General features: G+C 45.5%; 1 protein-coding gene across 1 annotated transcript in view; it reads right to left on the bottom strand.

The window, feature by feature from the left end:
* Positions 1 to 11,504, bottom strand: part of LOC126161865 (SWI/SNF-related matrix-associated actin-dependent regulator of chromatin subfamily A-like protein 1) — a 162,984-nt gene extending 151,480 nt beyond the window's left edge. Inside the window, exon 1 of the mRNA XM_049917981.1 lies at positions 11,213 to 11,504. The gene's annotated coding sequence lies outside the window, so the exon portion shown is untranslated. The remainder of the gene's footprint in view (positions 1 to 11,212) is intronic.
* Between the last annotated feature and the right edge of the window lie 411 nt (positions 11,505 to 11,915).

The following is an 11,915-nucleotide window of genomic DNA, read 5'->3' on the forward strand; positions in this document are numbered from 1 at the left end:
TTGGAGAATTAGTCTCTCTCTTGTCCATAGATCTATGTTCCTTCAATGGTGTGGCTAGAGAGGGGAACGATTTGATATCATATCTCTCAGCATTAAAGTCAACTTTTCCTTTTTTTTAGGGCTGCCCGGGCCTTTCGGACACCAGCAAAATATGGCTTGGTCCACTTCATTGCGGGTCATCCACCCTGCTGCCACCCACTCCAATCGGGGCTCTCCCCCTAGGTGCCACCCAGCCACAGCAAAGGCCACCTGGCACAATGGCCATTGTCGGGAGCCCTGATACCCCAGGAAGACTGGCATCTACTCCTTGCCATACGTAAGGAGTTTGCAGCTTAGGCATCAGCAGTGTGACGCATGTGTTGTCAGGGAGCTACCACCAAATGGGGACATAACGGACCCACCAAAACAGACTGGTTACTGTGCTGGATATTGGGTGCTGAGAAATCCGATATTGTCATGGGGGCGAAAGAGGACAGCAGACAACAGAAGAAGACGACGTACCCCGGAAGGTGTCCTCACCCAAATAGTTGAATTGCAGCTGGAAATGCAAAGCCATGACAAGAAAAGGTGCAGGATATCGAATCTAATGGCACTATGGAAAACTGATGCAACATGTAAGGTGCCCTTCCCCAAATGGCCTGCACTTCTGTAGAATTTGGAAAGCAGGTCAAATAATAAAATGGGACCTGAACTTATATGGCCAAAAAGTGGGAGACTCCTTTTATTCACCTCTTATGACAGGCAGGAATACCTTGGGCCTGTTCTAAACCCCGGACCAGCAGGGCGGGTCTTGTGGGGGAGGGGGATAGGGAGGGGGGAGGCAACATGACTGGGTGGTTGGTTTAAAAGAAAGGGGAGGGACCAAACTGCCAGGTCATCAGTACCTCGTTCCGATTAAAATAATTCCACAAGGGTGGGAGTAAAATAATCGAGACATACAAAACACAGCTGGAAGAAAGAAGAAAACCACAAGAATGACAGAAGGGCAACAAACACTAAAATGGACAAAACTGGACAAGACCATAGAGACACACAAGAAACATGTAGAAGAGATCAAAACAAGAGAGCAGATTACCATGGCTGGGTGACCATGAGAATAAAAAGGAGAAGCCAGCCACTCTGCAACACATTAAAACCTTCACCCTGAAAAGCACTAGGGTGGGGGACACAGAGGGACAAAAGACATGCGCTAAAACTTAGATCAAATGATAAAATCCACCCTCACAAATAAAACATGAAACTAAAGCACAGTTGAGGCACTGTCGCCAACACCGAAGGTAGAGAGCTGGGAAAGTTAAAAGTCCACCGCAGAGCGTCCAGTAAGAGGTGGATGTCCGTCATTTGTGAGCCACAGTGTCACTGAGGCGGGTCCTAGCGACGGAGGAAGTAACCATGTATTAGCTACGTATGGCCAGAGGACAACTGATTCCCTGCGAGAGGACTGCATGGAACACTTTCACACACTGGTAGTCTCCTTAACAACACACAGTTTGTTGTGCTTACTGTTATGTCGTTCAGTCTCCCAAAGTCGAAAAACCCTGCGGCTTAAGACAGAACACAGGTCAGTTTCAGAGCTGTCCATCTCCAGAAGTGGTTTCTGCATAGCCTGTTTGGCCAGCCTATTGGCAAGTTCGTTGCCTGGGATTCCGAAGTGTCCTGGGGACCACACAAACACCAATGAATGATGGGACCGTTCCACGGCATAGATGGACTCCTGAATGGACACTATTGAAGGATGGCAAGGGAGGCTGCGCCTTGTGAATGGCTCCCTGTAAGCGCCGCTCAGTAACAGCAGTACTGGAGGAGCAGTACAAAATGCAGAAGTCATCCGCATACACGGAAGGTGAAACTGACGGCCCTTCATCTGCTGCTAGACCATTAATAGTCACTAAAAATAGACACACTCAATACAGACACCTGTGGAATGCCATTCTCCTGAATACAGGGGAACTATGGGAGGCACCAACTTGGACACACCATACGTTTCAACAACTTACAAAGAAAGTTGGGGAGGCTGATGGGCCAGTAGCTATCCACATCAAGTGGGTTTTGACTCGCTTTGAGCACCGGAAAGATGGTGCTCTCCTGCCACTGTGATGGAAAAATGCCATCGCACCAGATCTGGTTGAAGATGACGAGGAGGTGTCGCTTGTATTCAGACGAGATATGTTAAATCATCTGACTGTGGATCCGGTCCGGCCCAGGAGCTGTGTCGGGGCAATGTGTAAGGGTGCTGACGAGCTCCCACTCTGTAAATGGGGTGTTATAGGGTTCACTGTGGTGTGTAGTGAACGAGAGGACTTTACTTTCCATCCACTGTTTGAGGATGCAAAAGGCTGGGGGGTAGTTCTCCAACGCAGAGGTCGAGCATGGTGCTCAGCAAAGTGCTTGGCAATCGCGTTTGCATCAGTAGATAACACAGCATTGATGTTAATTCCAGGGAAACCTGTTGGGTCTGATCTTCGTCCAGACTAGGGAAGGTGAGTATGGCACCCAATGGTCGACTGGTACCTCTCCCAACACTACTGTTTCCGCCATTTTATAAGCTCACAAACGCGGGCACAGAGCCGCTTACAGGCTATTAGGTTCTCTAGGGAAGGGTGCCGCTTATGTCGCTGTAGAGCTCGCCAATGTTCTTTAATGGCCTCAGCGACACCAGCGACCACCAAAGGACTGTCTATTGCCAGGGCACCCTAAAGAACGAGGGATTGCGTTCTCCGCCACAGAAATGATCGTTGTAGTGACCTGCTCAACAACATCGATGGCACCATGTGGGGGAGATTCAGCGGTGACAGCAGAGGTGAAGAATTCCCAGTCTACCTTGTTTAATGCCCATATGGGTAGGTGTCTTTGGGCATGGCACCGTGGGAGTCACAGGAAGATGGGGAAGTGGTCACTACCACACAGGTCGTCATGTGCTCTCCAGTGTATAAATGGGAGGTTGGGAAGGCATGAAGCATGCAAGGAGGCAGGTTACGCCTCAGGGTCACATGCTGCCACCGATTGGCTCCTTTAGCCACTGGCGAGTGTCTGCTGTGGCATTAGTGAAGACCTTGGGAGAGAGGGTCCCAAGAGACCCCTTCTGCATGAGAGGAGCCGGAGGAGGCTGTCGCTTCTCCAGCTGGGGGGCAGGGGACCGATGTCCCCTGCACTTGGGGGGGGGGGGGGGGGGGGCGGCTTGCTCCTCAAGTAGGAGTTTTGGGAGCAACGGAAGGAGATTTCCCTCCTACCACCAAGGGGGCTTATGTATTCTGGAGGCCCGGAGGGCCCACTGTTCGTGGTACAGAGTGTGGTACGACTGGTACTTGTGATGACGATGGTAATGTAGCTGCAGCATATGTGGACATCAACGAAACAGGGTGTAATTGTTCAAATTTACGTTTATCCTCTTGGTAAGTCAACCTGTCCAGGGTCTTGTACTCCACAATTTTCCGTTCCTTTTGGAGTACTGCGCAGTCCGGCAAGCAGGGGAAGTGCTGCTTGATACAAATGGGAGGAGGTGCACAGGGACTATCTAGATGCAGTGGACATCCGCGGTCTCAACATGTGGCGTTGGAAGTGTAGCAGGAAGACGTGCCCAAATTTCCAGCACTTAAAGCACCGCACAGGGGGAGGGGTGTATGGTTTAACGTCACAGCGGTAAACCGTCACCTTGACCTTTTCAGACAGTGAATCACCCTCAAAGGCCAAGGTAAAGGCACTGGTTAGCAACCCTGCTGTCTTTGGGTAACCTGTAAACACGCCGGATGAAACAGCCCGCTGTTCTAGATTGGCGCGGAGCTCATTGTCAGACTGCACAAGGAGGTTGCGATGGAAAAGAACCCCTGGGCCATGATGAGGCTTTTATGAGGATTGATGGAAACTGGAGTATCACCCAGCCAGTCACAAGCGAGTAACGCCCAAGATTGGGCTGGGGATGCTGTCCGAATCAAGACTGCACCACTTCTTGAACAGCGCTGTCACTTCCTCAAACTTATCCTCAAAACGTTCAACAAAAAATTGAGGCTTCATAGGTAGGAAGGAGTCCCCGTCCATTCTGTTACAGACTACATACCGAGTCGAATATGGCTCTCTTCTTTCTGTAGCCCTATATTCCTCTCATGGTGCAGCGAGAGTGGGAAATGGTTTAGAGTCTTATCTGTCAGTATTGTACTCGATCTTGCCCTTCTTAGAGATTGCTGGCACCATACGGTCACCAGCAAGAGATGATTTAGTCCTCTTCATTGCAGGTCAGCCACCCACTCAGATCAGAGGCTCTCCCCATGGGCTCTACCCAGCCACGACAAAGGCCACCTGGCATGATGGCCATTGCCGGGAGCCCTGATACCCCAGGGAGACAGGTATCTACTCCTCAGCATACGTGGGGAGTTTGCAGCTTAGGCATCAACAGTGCGATGCCTGTGTTGTCAGGGGGCTACCACCAAATGGGTAAATGACAGCCCCACCACAACAGACTGGCTACCGTGCTGGACATTGTGCGCAGAGAAATCCAATACTGTCATGAGGGCGAAAGAGGACACGAGACAACAAAAGAGGATGACATACCCCAGAAAGTCTCCTTGCCCAAATAGTTGAATTGCAGGTGGAGATGCAAAGCCATGACAAGAAGTTCACGAGATCGAATCTAAGGACACTATGGATAACTCATGCACCACGTAAGGCTTCCTTCCTCAAATGGCCCGCACTTCTGTGGAATTTAGAAAGTGGCAGGTCAAACCATAAAATGGGACATGATCTTGTAGGGCCGAAAAGTGTTAGACTCCTTTCAGTCACCTCTTACGACAGGCAGGGATGCCTTGGGCCTATTCTAACCCCCAGACCCACAAGGAGAGGGGCAACATAATGGAAGGAGGTAAGAACACGAAGGCTGTCCCCATAGGTGGAATTGTTATGCTGCACTGAAGTCCACCTCTCCACCCTAGCACTTTAGTGATGGCGCCCAACAGTTCACTAAACTTCAAAACCAGTGATACACTGGTGTCATATCAGCAAGGATGGTGGGCACATTTCCTGCCAAACCGAGGGTTGCCCTGATGTCTTATATAAAAAACTTTTAGCCAAAATATAGCGAACCAAATGTGGCACACTACAAACTTCACAGAGTAGTGGATTCTCCTGCCAGAGAAAAAGACAACGTGTTAAAGGGCTATGTCCTAAGCACACTCTAGTGAGAAACATCTCGTTCCATCAGTGTGGCTGGCATGAAGTCCACCATGCCTGTATCATCAATTTGAGTGGTGCAGTCTGTTGTCCACCATCTCTAACCATTCATTCTCCCACTGATGCAAGAATTTTCTGTCAGATAATGAGAAAACGGTGTGCAGGGGGGTCATACACTGATGTACATCACTATCCTGACATTCTGCTTTGTCATTTCCCTGTATCCTAATGTCTCCAGATACTTGTCTCAGTACTGGAACCACTGTACGATGTCACAGGTAAGTTGAATCAACTGGTCTACCAGATACATTTGGTGAACCACTTGTAGTGCACTCGGCAAGTCAGAACAGGTGAGAAGTCAGGTACTGTGATCCCTTTGAATACCCCCCTCCTCAAAATGCCATACAACTCCACATAATAATTTGCAAATTGTTCTTGAAGGGGTATATGAAAAACCTTATCATGATAAACAGCTGAGAACTCAAGAGGAACATGAGAGTTTTCCCTTGCTGAGATCCATCTGTATAAATAACGATAAAAATGTGATACATACTTAAAATTGAAGAGGAACAGTGTTGCAAAAAATAATCTTGAGTACAAGTTTCTTGTACTGTGTCAGGCTTAAAATAACTTTGAGCCTCTGAAGCTACCAGGACGGCAATTTATTACACACCTAGCTGTGTATTCGGTGGTCTGACATGTCCAGATCTGCAAGACAGGGGTAGCATATATTTCTAATGGCTTGGTCATGAGGTGTGATTCCTGAACATCCACTCAAATTTGGCGTGGACTGCTGCACTAATTACCATAGGCTGTGGCAATGCTGAGATTTTTAGAGCCTGTCAAGCCAAAAGGAGGTGACGCTGAATCAAGAGGAGTGGTTCACCAGCCTCTGAGCACAGATTCTGAACTGAGCTGGTCTGAAAGTCTCCAATCATTATCAGAATGGCCTCATGGTAGACAGCGTCTAACATCTCGAAGTAGGAAATAATGGGCTGATCTGTAAACCATACTGCCGTAATCTAACCACAATCTGACAAATGCCCTATGAAACTGCAGGAAGCAAGTCCTATCTAGCTCCCCATGCCTTTCCACTAAAGCAAATAAAAAGCAGTCCTCTCAAGTGTAAGTTTTACTGGCCCAAGTTTCCAGCCTTTTTATAGTAAGATAAAATTGCCTCATTGTCATTGTGACATCAGAGGAATAGCACAAGATCGTTAAGTCATCCACAAACAATGAACTTTTAACTAGACTCCTGACTGCAGAGGAGATGCCACTGATAGTGACTGCAAATAGTGTGACACTGAGTACATGGCCTTGGGGGACTTCATTCTTCTGAACAAAGCAGATATGGAAGCACCTGACCTCAAAGAAGGATTGAATAAGAAGCGGTAGACAACTACATAATCCTCGCTCATGAAGCTGGGGAAGGATGTTTCATCCCCAAGTTGCGCGTATTCTCTTTCAAGATCAAGAAGCACACCAACTAATTGGTTGTAAGAAAGACTACTGTACTGCTGTCTTTAATGATAGAATTAAGTTTTAAAGGACAGAATGGTAGCTCCTGAAACTGCACTGGGAGTGGCATAGGTGACACCAGGATTCGAGGAAAAAGACTAGGCAGCAATTGACCAGGTGATCGAGAGCGTTACCCATACAGCTGGTGCTGGCTAAAGTCTGGTAGCTAATAGGGCTGGCATGGTCCTTGCCTGGTTTCCATAAGGGAATTAATTTTGCTTCCTTCCAAGTGAAGGGTACTGTCTACCAAACCGGATAAGATTGAAACAAGGTGGCAGCTTGTCTTTGCCTCCAGGGCACAGAAATCAGAGCATGGCATAATGGATTTGATCTGATCCTGGAGCAGTGTGTCTGGCTGCAGACAAGCTGACTCCCATTCCCTCACAGAGAATAGAAAATTGTAAACCTTCCCATTATACAAAAAGAAGTGGAGCCTTGTCATCTCCACAGTCCTATGGAACATCTGAAAGTCAGGAGCTTGTCTGGGTGACGCAGTGACAGCAAAAACAGCTAAAATCTGAGCCATGTCTTTAGGCGTGTCCACCAAGACCCCATTTCTCAACAAGGCCATAAGGCGAGGTGTAGTGCACTTCCTGAAATCTGCCTTATTGAGTCCAAAACACATGGAGTGAAAGTGGACCGATAACTGGAAGCTACAGATTCCTTGCAGGAGTTCCTCTTCTATTCTTTTATCACTTGCCTCGCTTGTGCTCTTGAAAACATGAAGGCACAAAGGTTTTCTGTAGTTGGATGGTGTTTGAATTGCCACAAAGCTGTGTATTAGGCTCTGCTTTCAGGGCAACGTTCTTCATTCTATCAAGGTGCACGCCGCCATCTGAGGTGGCTGCTAGATTGGGTTCCCAAAGGTTCCCTCTCCTCTCTTGTTTTTCATGAAAGTGCCATTGTAGATTAGTGCCTGTTGCTATAATTAAGAGACTCCTTCTTGAGTGGACTGACCAACCGAGATCTTTTTGTGTCTGTACTACCTGATGTTACACACATTCTATCAGGAGCAGATGTGAATTAATGTCATTCCACAGGGATCCCAAGAGCCACTACGGAAACAAATGTTGATCCAGGTAGGGCCCTGTGTGCCTTAAGAAGCCTTACACAACTGGCGAAGTAGGGGAAGGGGGGGTTAGCAGGTGCCTCAGAGGTTGTCCTATTGATTTACCGCAACAGCCATTCACCCCATCAACATGCAGCACACCATAAGACTGAGGTTTTTCTTGTATGGAGATGTGTATCTTCCTTCCAGTCCAGGTGGTGAAGTGAAGGCCTCCATTCTCTGAAACACACAACATTCCACCGCTGCTTCTAACAATGGTCCCTGAAGTATACGCAGAGGGAAGGAACACTAACCTAACGACACTTTGAAAAATCTTCAACAACTTGTGGGAAAATCTATCACCATCTCCATCAAAGTCTAGATTTAAGGTGACATGTTTCCACAACACGAGGTCTGGTGGCACTGGCTATTCCCCAGCTCAGGGAAACCCAGGGTTGAAAACATAACCCTACCATTCGTAAGTTGTGGGGTACTCTTTGTCAGGCTCCTTTGTTGAGACTGTCCAGCTTGCCAGAAACTATGTTACTGCTGGCACAGCCCTCAGTGTCACTGAGGCAGGCAAACCCTCCCACCTGGTGTTGGATGTGCCTATGATAAGGCTGTGCCCCAAGAGAGTTGACCACTCAAGCCACAATTTAGTGAAGAACTGTCATCTCTTGGTCCACTCTCAAATTACTGATATTCTACACTGTTAACTTCATAACTTCATTCCACTCACATTGGGAAATAAACAATTTTACCTTAAACCTTTGGCACAATTTAAGAGGAAATCAAAAAACAACAAACCTGTGCTGAGGTGGACTATAACAAACAGCGCAGTATACAACCCTCTGGTCCCCACAAATATTTACCTACTGAAATTAATCACAAGTTGTTTTTCTTTTAACACTGTCTTTACATTTCCCATTGCTAGAAATGCTGCCTGTCCATGGATCTGTAGTTAGTCACCATTCTGACATTTCCTTAGACAAACTATTTTATTGGTAGCTGAAGATCTGATACAGATATCAAGATATAGAGGCAACTCTTCCAGCAACTGTCACAAGTGTTATCGTACCATCTATGGTGTTATTCTGGTGGATTCTATTTGTAACAAACGGAACTCTGGTATACAATATTGTGAATAAACTCCATTGTTTCAGCGTGGCAATGACTTGAGACCTGTGACTTGTGCAAACAGAACTTCAAACCGTTTTGCAATTAGGCAAGGGTATGGGCTTTCAATCATGAAAAATTTACAATAACACCTACCACAAATCACAGAGTCATCACGAGCTAGCAATAGCTATACTACAGGCATTGCAAGCATTTGCTAATGTTGCAGATACATTTCTCGTACTACCCCTGTTTATGGCTTCTCGACTATGGTATTTAATGAACAACATGGAGAATGGGATGCTTACCGCCAATAACTGCAGTAACTATATTTCACAGCTTGTTAAATTTCTGTGATTTCTGATACTGAAAGAAGAAAAGTCATATTCTTGCTATGAAATCCTGCATTGTATTAGCTAATACAAAAACCAGAGCTATTAATGAACTTGGCAGAACTTCAGTTTTCTACAGTGCTTTCTTTATTGCAATAACATTTTTCAATAGAGAAACAAATTATTGCAGCCACCTGCTAGATAACCATGCATGTTAAAGCACTGTTTCTGGGACAGGGAGGTGCACTGTCCATGGTATGAATCTGTCCAACGGATTATTAATGACGAGGGTCAGTGTCACAGCATGCCAGGATGTGGATTTTAGGTGGTTTCCCACATCTGCCTACATGAATACTGGGCTGGTGCCCAAGTCATGCTTCAGTTACATGCTTTGTAAACATTTCAAAATCTTTCACAACTTTTACGACTTACGCTACGCAGACAGTTGGGATACACACGTTTCGTCCCAAGGGTAAGGGGATGGCGACAGGAGGAACATCTAGCCATCCATCACCATTAATCAAGGCAAATCCATTGACAACTATGCCAATCTCATGCAGATGTGAGACTAAGGCACACGACAAGGACAAGAAACAAATTGTTGCAGCCAAGTCAGAAACCTGGCAGAGAAAAATGGGCCGCAATCAATCACATGTGAACTGGGCTTACAGCGATGTGGACAGGATTATGTGGACACGCTAATCAGGGACGTTACAGTGTGGTTTACACCCCGACTCTAAAGTAAGGAACTACGTACAGACGAAATCAAATCTGTTTCTGTTGGAAATCATGCAATTAGCTCAAGTCCACAAAACTGCCCACATAACCCAGAGCTCATTTCTGATGGAGGAAGATGTTGGGACAGTCAATTATCTGGACTCATTACGCAGGACATAATGCCAGCTTCAGCAGGACCCCCGCCCACTCTGTAATGTCATAGGCAAACACACTAGCTATGACATGTTGCGTCATCAGGAGCAGTGTCACTGCCTGACTGTAAAGAGTTTCCTTCACCACACACACAGCACATGACTACAGCAGCGAGTGATGTGGCTCAGGTGTGACAAAAGGGACACTTGGAAGAGGTATGTTGTAGCAGCTTCAGTGCAGATACACCCCAACCTATGGAAGGGTCTCAAGTGAATCAGCAATCCACAGAAATGTCAGCTTCTCGAATCACAACCTAGTAATTGCACTTCGTTGCTGTAATATGGCTGATCAAGTTGGACATTATGAAGTGGGCGATACCGGCTATTAATAACTGTCGCGATACATGATTTTCTAGACTTCTGAAACGCAATTTACATCACTACATCTTCCGAGCTATATTGTCCAATACAAAATCACGAGTAACTGTAAAACTCAGTAGAATGTTTAGCTGGCACAGCAAATTTCAAAAGCTACACTGTAAACAAGCTCCTATACTCATGGTTTCTTCGATCTCGAATTGTTCTGTTAAGATCGAATTGTTCTGTTAAAAGTCAACTACACAATTTAGATGTGCACAAGAACAGAAAGCTGTATATACTATATTTATATACACTGTATAACAATACGCGCTGTAATTAGTCTAAGCTTGTATTTGAGATCCCAATGGGAGCAGTATGTAGGATGCTATAGTATTTTCTTCACTAAAACGGATTCTTAATTTTTTGTAAGTAAGGTTTCCCGTCCACGACGAGAGCATTAGAAACGGAATTCTAGCTTGAATGTCATAAGAAACGGGGCGGGAAATGACTGTTACCTTTACAGATGAACCATCCCCGCGTTCGGCTTAATTTACTCGAGGGAACTTAAAAAAAATATAAGGGTGGACGGACGGGAGTTTGAAAACCGGTTCCCGAACCAATATCCGATGACTTAATAATTGCGCTGCCTCGCACAGTAATGACTTTCAAGACTTGAAGACAAGTATCCGTTTACTTCGGCACACGTAATCAGGATTGAACTAAACGATGATTTAGTTCACAATCACTTATCACAAGCGTAATGAAAGTTGCAAGTGCAAACTAACAGAGGCCTGTACAACCAAGCTTACCTACAAGAAATTATTACAGTTCTGAAATGTTTAAGTCATCGTCAGCTTTCAAATGGTTGTTGACATGTTACAGTCATTTTGATAAATGTGTTGATGTTTAAGCTGCATTATAAGACGGTATTGTTAACGCACAAGCTTCTTGTGACACCACCCGAAAGTTAAAAAACATTAACACTTCGATTCACTTCATAACGATTTCCAAACAGGTGTCCCACTGATCTGACACATTGTACACATTACAGGAAACATTCGTACACAAAACAACGCATTTAAACACACCAGAGATTTAAATATTACTAGCAGAACATGTCAACGATACTTCCAGCACTCTAATAGACAATATCTTTGTAGATATGAGTGAATCACATCAAAGTTGAAAAAGTCACAAATGGTCTCTCCGATCATGATGGGCAAATACTCACAATTGACAACTTTAATACAAATCAGAACAAAGCTAGTGCACAGTGGAAAACCATGAGAAACATGAATGAGGAAAATATCCAAAAATTCAAATTATGCATTCGGCAGACTGACTGGAGGTATGTTTATCTTGAAAATGATGTTAATACAAAATATAATTTATTTACTGATGAATTATCAGGTATATTTGAAAATGCCTTTCCAAAAAAGGTCTGTAGACTACAGAACAGGCAATCAAGCAAAAAACCATGGCTCACCAAGGGCATAAAAATATCATGCCAGA

The sequence above is a fragment of the Schistocerca cancellata genome, chromosome 2 (assembly GCF_023864275.1).
Source record: "Schistocerca cancellata isolate TAMUIC-IGC-003103 chromosome 2, iqSchCanc2.1, whole genome shotgun sequence".
Classification (NCBI taxonomy): domain Eukaryota; kingdom Metazoa; phylum Arthropoda; class Insecta; order Orthoptera; family Acrididae; genus Schistocerca; species Schistocerca cancellata.